Raw genomic sequence first — 9,116 nt, forward strand, 5'->3', positions numbered from 1 at the left:
CGCGGTCAGACTTTATGCTTCATATTGGCTGAATTCACTTTTACTAAAGGGGCAGATTTGTGTGGGGTGACCCTGCACTATGTACTTTATAAATATAACTACATATGTTTATTTATGATGTTAAAATACAAATGTAAAATTCTATAGAAATGGGAGAAAAATGGACTTGGCGGGCCTCTGGTACACGTACTCGTCATTATTTTAAAGTAAGTATGCAGTTTAATCTACTTTCTATATTTTCCCTTCTTTACTCATAATATTAGAAAAACTTGAGATAAAAAGAAATATATTGAGGAAAATAAAAATGAAAAAAAAAATCTTTTAAGATTCCTTTCTACGGCAATTTTATTTTCAGATGTCTGCAGTGTTGTATGGCTTGCTTTGAAAGATTCATGAAATATATAAACGTAAATGCTTATATAGAAACTGGTAAAATATTACATACAATTTATAAAATAAGAGTTTTTGCATAAATGTCATAAATGAATCATCCAACCTTTTCTATACGTTGGGATACATGCTAGGAGTGTTTACCGAGTTTAATATAAAAAATGAAACTGCACAAATTTGCTCTAATGAAACGTGTACAATCTGTTATTAAAAATTGGTCTAAATAAATTGTAGGTTTGCAGTTAGGCTATGTTAAGGCATGACGTAGGTACGAATTTAAGAAAAATATGGTAAACAGCCTGATCTGTGCCCGAATTCAACCCTATAAAGTCGGGGTGGGGAGGGGGGGGGCTTAGAGAATAGGAATAGGATTGAAAGCCCAATTTTAAAGACCAGCTCAAAAAAAAATTAGACCGATAATTTTAATAGTTTGGGTGATAGGGAGGGCTGAAAAAATGCCTAAAAAGGGTCGAAAAATGAAAAAAAAAATTTTGGATTTCAAGGGCTTTTCAAAAATATAGTTTTTAGATCTGTAGCTTTAATCACAAACAAGTTTTGAGCTATTTTTTATTTTTTTAACAGACCGGACTTTTTTCCTCCTTGTACCCTACTATAAATTAAAAAAAAAAAATTTAAAAAAAATTCTTTAAATTATTATTCATTAAAAGTCACAAAAGTTCACGGTGATAGTGCTAAAAATGAGAGTTTTTGGGGGATTTGAGACGCGGCTTAAATTCATTAAATTCGAACTCAGACTAAATTGATATATATGGAATACAAGTTTTGGATAAATGTCATGAATTGAGTTTAGTCCAACATGAAATACAATAAAAAAATGTAAAAGAAGAATACTAGTATTATTATGATCAGCTTTTCTAACAATGAAAGAAATATGTTTATAGTTGCAGGAAATCATGAATACAAGAAAACAGACGGTGTATATATTCTATTTATATAAATTCTGAACTCACATCTTTTGTTTGAATTCCATATACAGGGCTACCCATTCAGGGTTCCTTGTAGCTTTATATCGTCATGGCTTTAAAGTTTTTGGTCGTCTCATCCTTTGTGGGTAACCCTGTACTTAGGTCTAGTAAGCCTTTAGAGTAGTCATTTATACTCTGCACGTTCCCACAGGGTGTCCCAACTCCCAATAAACATGGGAATTCAGTTTAAACATCTGAATCGAAAAGGCCTGGTCTTGAGATTTTCAAATGTGGTCTACCATTTTATGTCTTCAAAATTGACGTAGATATAGCAAAATTTGTAAAAATTCCAATTTATTTAATAAATCAAGCTCGTCATACGTACAGCCTAGGTTTTTTTTTACTTTCGCATTAAATAGCAGAAATCAAAGACGACTTCCAAGTCTTCTATCAATTCCCATGTTTATTGGGGCACCCTGTAGTGTCTATTAAATCAAATTAAAAACTTTAAAGTTTACAATATTGAGTTTCCTGTTTGAATTTCTAAAATAGTTTAAATTCCAGCAATTTATGGATACAACTTCTGCCGGGCAGCTATCAAAGCGTTCCAATTATTGGTGAGTACATTACAAGATCTAGGTACTGAGATGAGAAAAAAAATCAAAATATTTTTGAAAAAATGAAATTAGATGTAAAAATCTCTTTCGATTATTCTTGAATTATATTAAATTTTAAAGAAAATATCATATTAAACATTTTCCCATAATTTTTTATAAAACATTTTGTTCTTGAATATACCAAAACTATTCAATTTTTTTATATTCAATGTTTTATATACCTAAAAATTTTAAAATGTTGTAAAAAACATCGCTAATTTCTGTTTTTTATTCACCCTGTATATGTTTTTGAATGAAATCTGAAGAAATTTAACAAGTTGAAAAATTCAAATTTTTTTATTCGTTTTTTCTTAACGTTGTAAGTTTTTAAAAGGTGTGAAAGGTAATAATTTCAATAAAACTTTGTCCCGTAAATTTTTTAAAAAATTTGATTTTTTACATTAGAAGTTGAAGCAACGTGGCGATTACGTCAGTTTAAAAACTCATCTCTGTTTAAAGTAGGGTTTCCAGCAAACGAAAAATTTCGCGAAAAAATGTGTCATTTCGCAAAAAATTTGCTTTCGTATTTCTTAAACATTTTTGCATTTTTTCGCAAAAATAAATTTTGCGAGAGAAAGCGTAAACGATGTGGAATTTCGTGAAAATAATTCCAAAAAATTGCAAAAGTTGAATTTTTTTTCTCGCGAAATATCTTGATATTTCGCTGGAAACCTTAGCTTAAAGTTGAATTGAATATTTAGAAAAATGTATTGTTTACAGACTTCGAACGCGCTGAGGGTTGCCGCAATTAATTCTGTTGGAACCTTTGTTCTTCTTCTCGGTAAAATTTCTGTCGTCATTGCAACAGTATTGATTGGAATGCAGCTTATTAAGGTACTGATGTAAACATGATTGGGTAATTTGTATATTTTTTGATATGATAAGTTAGAAACAGTCTAGGCGTTTGTTAGAAACAGTCTAGGCGTTTCAAGTTCTTTTGTTTACAATATCACCGCTAAAAAAATTTCTTTTGATTTAAAAAAAGTTAAAATGCTAATTTTTTTCAAGCCAAAGACTCAACCTAAGACATAAACATTTCAATTGGGCTTTGAAACAAAAATCAACAATCATAAAAACAAATATATTTGTTAGCTACTACTCATTTCATTACTCAGCTTTTTTGTTTGTATTCACCCGCGGTCATAAGATCTGCAGGACATTTTTTTATGTAAAAAAAGATAATTTTTTACTCCAGAAATTTTCAAGGCTACTTTTAACAGCTCTTTATGTTTCAAAACCAAAGGGGTTTGCCACCTAAATGGTGCATTCTAACTTTTCTAAACATTTACTCAACTTTGGTTAAAGTTTACTGATTGCAATTGAGAACCCACAAAGCTCAAAATTTAAAATTAAATGTTTACCAAGGAGATTTTGAGAGTTCTAAAGAATTTATGAAATGTCTTCTTGAAAATCGATCAACGGGTTTCATACTATACTTTATGTACTTAAATCTCAGTAATTGCAAAAAATGAATGAATGAATATGCGGGAGCTTATATGACATATATTCATTTAATCTAAAATCTAAATAAAATATGCATTGCAGCATTCCATTATCAGAAAGTTAAGAATACGACAGTATAAGTTTTTCCGATGTCTCTTTGTATTTGAACTTAACTGTAAATGAAAATCTTAAAGCAGATCAATTATGGGGGTCTTAAGCGACCGTTCTAACTTTTTCGTAATTGAATTTTTATGTTGAGCGGGGCACACTGTAACTAATGCAAAATCTCTTGAATTTTAGAACAAGACTGGTGAGAATGGTGTATATATAAACCATCCCTGGGCCCCTCTTCTCCTTGCCGCCATTTTTGCATACATCATTGCGCATGCGTTCATTTCTGTATATTCGATGGCTATAGGTGAGTATTAAATGGACTGTAGCCACAATTTCAAGAGGCCTTTCATTTGTAGAATGGCACATCTGATTCCCTTCGCTACCACAGGGTGTCCCACGAAACATGACAGTCGACACGGTGGACTAAGCCAGTGGGGTCGGTCAAATAGGCCTAGGATTAGGCCGGGTACTGAAAACAGTCTGAACGCGCCATGGGAGTTGTCATAGCTTGAGCCCTCCGACGGGACTATGCCAAGAAAATTGACCCCTGTCGTATGTTAGTCTGGTTAGGGCGAGGTACTGTACAGAATATGGAACCGGGCTACCATAGGATCAGGTCAGAACACTCTGTTATCTGGCAGGTCCTGTTCGAAAAAAAACTTTACTCAAATATATTTTACTTAGAAATCAATTTTACTGTATTATGGATGCCATAAAATATTTATTATTATTCTCTTTGGCAACTAACAATTGATATATTATAGAAGAAGACATTTTAAACTATTCACCAACTGTCATGTTTCGTGGGACACCCTGTATTTAAATAATTCCGGATTTATCCGTATTTTATCCGCAGATCACGTCCCACACAAAATTTGGTCCCGATCGGTTCAGCCGTTTCGACCTTTATTGGAAACAATCGGACATACAAACACCCAACACCCAAACAGACCAGCAAAGTATATTATAGATAGAAGAATAGAATTGTGCACGAATAAACCTATAAGTGTACAAATGTAGAATTTTTTATTAAGACACAATATTCCTGTGTTTCTGTGAGGACTGTGCTAGAAATGATGGAATTAACAAACCATACTTTATGAGTAGAGTAAGTTTTTATGTCTGGTGCTTTTTTATATGTTATTTATGTTGATATATTTGAAATGTTAGATATGTTTGATATGTTTGATATGTTATTTATGTTGATATATTGATATTTTTGATATGTTAGATATGTTGATATGCAGTTTATATTTTTGATATGTTAGATATGTTTGATATGTTTGATATGATTAATATGTTTAATGTTTAGGGATTGATGGAGTTTGCAGAAAACAGCAGTAAAGCTCTTGATGCTCTCGAGAAAAGAAAGAAAAATGAAAATAAGGTTAAACCTGAATATAAACCTGAATATAAACCTGAGTATAAACCTGAATATAAACCTGAATATAAACCTGAATATAAACCTGAATATAAACCTAAATATAAACCTGAATATAAACCTGAATATAAACCTAAATATAAACCTAAATATAAACCTGAATATAAACCTGAATATAAACCTGAATATAAACCTGAATATAAACCTGAATATTTTTTTCAAAAAATCTTCAAAAAGTTTAAGTTTTCCTTGGCAACCCTGTATTCTAAAGTGGGATCGATTTAAACTTCAAAAATGATTTTATTTCTTTTTAAATTTTTTAAACTCTTTCATGAAAAATGTTCATTTTAATAAATTCTTTGCATAGAATATGACAGGATAGATTTTTAATTGATCTGTTGAAAAATCTTTTTAAAGGGGATCAAGCCCATTTTCGAATACTAGACCTACTTCAGAAAGTTAAAAAAAGCATCGACCCCCCATATTGACACATTAACACATTAAAATCTTAAACACACGATTTTTAAAATAATTTTTTTTTTTACTTTTAAGAGAAAATCTTCTCTGTAATCCTTTTCTTAATTATAAAAGATCTTAACAAAGCTGCAGGATGTGCAAAATTTAATTTTGTTTAATATTCATTAATATTTATGCAGCTGCCTTGTGTTATAATACGGGACAGTATATTTTTGCCGGGATTTTTACTTAATTTAGTTTAATTGGGGTTAAAATTCAAGCCTTTAAATCCCAAACGTATGTACAAAGCAGTTGCGTAAATAATTGTATTCCATTTTAAAGGGAGTGTTCGCGAAAAATGAAAGGGGGTATAGGCTTAATGCGATAAAAAAAGCGCTTTTGATCGGTACTAATCTTACTTCTATCTGTGGCAAAAGATAATCGATGACTATAGTGAATGATTTGTTTGGAATTAAATGGATTTTTTACGGTCTAAGTTGTATGTTGCCATTTTCTGAAATTATTCGGTATGAGACGTCAATTTGTATGGACGCCATGTTATTCGGTATGAGACGTCTTTATCAATTTTCTCCTTATAGTCGCAACAGATAGAAGTAAAATTAGTAGCGATCAAAAGCGCTTTTTATCGCATTAAGCCTATACCCCCTTTCATTTTTCGTGAACACTCCCTTTAAACCGAAAAACCTCGAAAAAACTTTAAAATCCGCAAAATTTAGTAAGAAATCCAGAATTTGAAAATACACGGGATATTAATTCTCTCAAAATGGAATACAAAATTTTATAATCTTGACAAATCTAATTTAAATAATTTTCTCTAAATTATAAATTTTATATGAATCTCTTTAGCACATCAAATTGTTTTATTTTATAAGGATTGTTTATAAAATTAAAAATATCAAAAATTTACAAACTCTTGCTTGGTTACAAGAACTTCAGTGAATATCGAAATAATTTAAAAATGTTGTCAAATAATATATATAATACCTAAATCTCTGTAACTGCAATAACAAATGAATAGCCATGAAATATGCGGGAACAGTTTAAAAGAACTCCGAATAAATATTCAATTAAAAACAAAACACATGCAGCATTCCATTATTGGAGGTTTAGAAAACGATATTTTATAAATGCTTTCGATATCTCCGAAATTGTTAGTTAAACTTAAGGAGATATTCAATATCTCCTTGGGATATTAAATATCTCCTTGGTTAAACTGTAGAAAATCTTTTGCTTTATAATAAATATTAAAAACAGTTTTAATGAAAATAGAATATTTTAAACGTTATTACAAATTCAATCATTATTAACAAAAAAGTAAAAAAAAAACAAATAAACAATCTCTTTAAAGAAATTTGACAAAGCTGTGATAATAATTAGAGGCTGCTAAACACTTGTGATATTAATAAAATTATATTTTAAATGATCAAAATATCTTTTCCAAATAGCTTCAGATTCATCAAGTTTTTGAAAATTAAGAAAAGTTTAATTTAGTTCTGTACTGTGTAGGTAGAAATTCTGTATTGCACAATATAATTGCATTTGATATGAACTTTTAAGAGAAAATCTTCTCTATAATCCTCTTATTTATTTATAAAAGATCTTAACAAAGCTGCAGGATGTGCAAAATTTAATTTTGTTTAATATTTATAAATATTCATGCAACTGCCTTGTTATAATACGGGACAGTATATTTTTGCCGGGATTTTTAATTTTTTTTAATAATTTTATTCCATTTTAAACCGAAAAACCTCGAAAAAAACTCTAATATCCACAAAATTTAGTAAGAAATCCAGAATTTGAAAATACACGGGATATTAATTATAAAAATGGAATAAAAAGTTTTATAATCTTGACAAATCTAATTTAAATAATTTTCTCTAAATTATAAATTTTTTATGAATCTCTTTAGCACATCAAATTGTTTTATTTATAAAGATTGTTTATAAAATTAAAAATATCAAAAATTTACAAACTCTTGCTTGGTTACAGGAACTTCGGTGAATATTGAAATAATTTATAAAATGCTGTCTTTAAAATTTTTCAATGTGTTTCATACTAATACCTGAATCTCAGTAACTACAATAACAAATGAATAGCCATGAAATATGCGGGAACAGTTTTAAAGATCTCCGCATAAATATCCAATTAAAAACAAAACACGTGCAGCATTCCATTATTGGAGGTTTAGAAAACGATATTATATAAATTCTTTCGATATCTCCGAAATTCTGAGTTAAACTGTAGAAAATCTTTGCTATATCATTAATATTAAAAAGAGTTGCAATGAAAATAGACTATTTTAAATTGTATTACTGCAAATTTAATCATTATTAACCAAAAAGTAAAAAAAAAACAATCTCTTTAAAGAAATTTGACAAAGCTGTGATAATAATTAGAGGCTGCTAAACACTTGTGATATCAAAAAATTATATTTTAAATGATCAAAAATATGTTTATCTATTTTTATCAGTTTTCAGTCAGAAAGATATTTTGTGATTGCTTGCTCAAATTAAATAAACTGCTTTACTCCATGATATTATTTACTGGTGGTGATAAGTTAGATCTAGAGGAGAAAACATAAAATTTGAAAATAATTAGAATTACATACGTTTTAAGCATGTGATGTGAATAATTAAAAAAAAACTAATTCTGAGAACGTATCCACCCCCAAAGTAGGAGTTTTGAGCGTCGAATTGCGCGAAAACTCAGGATTTACAGATATTTAACAAGTTTATTATGTCTCAAATGAATCCGAAAGAAGTTTTCCACAACACTGCATACTCATAGCCGGTCACTCCCTTTAAGTATTTGCAAAAATTAATTTTTTTAACTCCTATATCTTTGCACCTGGTTATGTAAACCTTTGATATTTCAAACTTAGATTATTTGAACAAATTTATAGTTTGATAAAGATAAAGAGTTTGATGCAATTCCTTTTTTTTATGACGGAATCGGTAGTTTTATTATCGATTTGATGTCCTTGTATGGTCCTGTAATCTCATTACATATTACTTTTGAGCTTGAAAATGTATTTTTTTAAATCTTAATAGTTTTTTTCCCTTGTAATGTAAGATTACTGCTTCTAATAGAATGGTTTTATTTAATTAGCTTAATGCACAATAGATGAGAACCATGCTTTAGAGTTAATTAGTTAAACCTCCCAACCAAGATATTTGAAAAATGTAAATATTCTTTATTTGAAATTTTTTAAAATTAAACTTAACAACTTCCAGAGCAAATGGGTAAGTAGTGCGATACAAAAATCTGATTTTATTATCTTTAAACTTGCAAAGAAATTGAGAACTTGACACCAACTTAATTGTCTAATCCTCATATCTTTCCAACTTGATCAATATTTGAACAGGCGGTAGCCCAGCTCAAATTCATTAATTCGGTCCTGGGGTTCGACCCTAAATTATTCTAGAATTATCAATGTGTATCATTTATTTTTTTATTCATTTTTAATTTTTAAAAAATTTATTTATTTATTTATATGTTAACTCTTTATTTTTTTATTTAGATATTTATTTATTTATTAAAGCATCAATGTAAAAATGCATCTTTCCCAAGTTTAAATTGTAAAAAAAGAACAGTTGGAAAAATGAGGAAAAACATGTCTGGTTTATATATCCGGTTTATATATCCTGTTTATATATCTAAGTATTTGAACTTTCATGACATTTTTTTACAGATAAAACAGTTATTTTTATTTTTAGCCTTGGTAAAAAG

This window comes from Eurytemora carolleeae, unplaced genomic scaffold (genome assembly GCF_000591075.1).
Source record: "Eurytemora carolleeae unplaced genomic scaffold, Eaff_2.0 scaffold1004, whole genome shotgun sequence".
NCBI classification, from domain to species: domain Eukaryota; kingdom Metazoa; phylum Arthropoda; class Copepoda; order Calanoida; family Temoridae; genus Eurytemora; species Eurytemora carolleeae.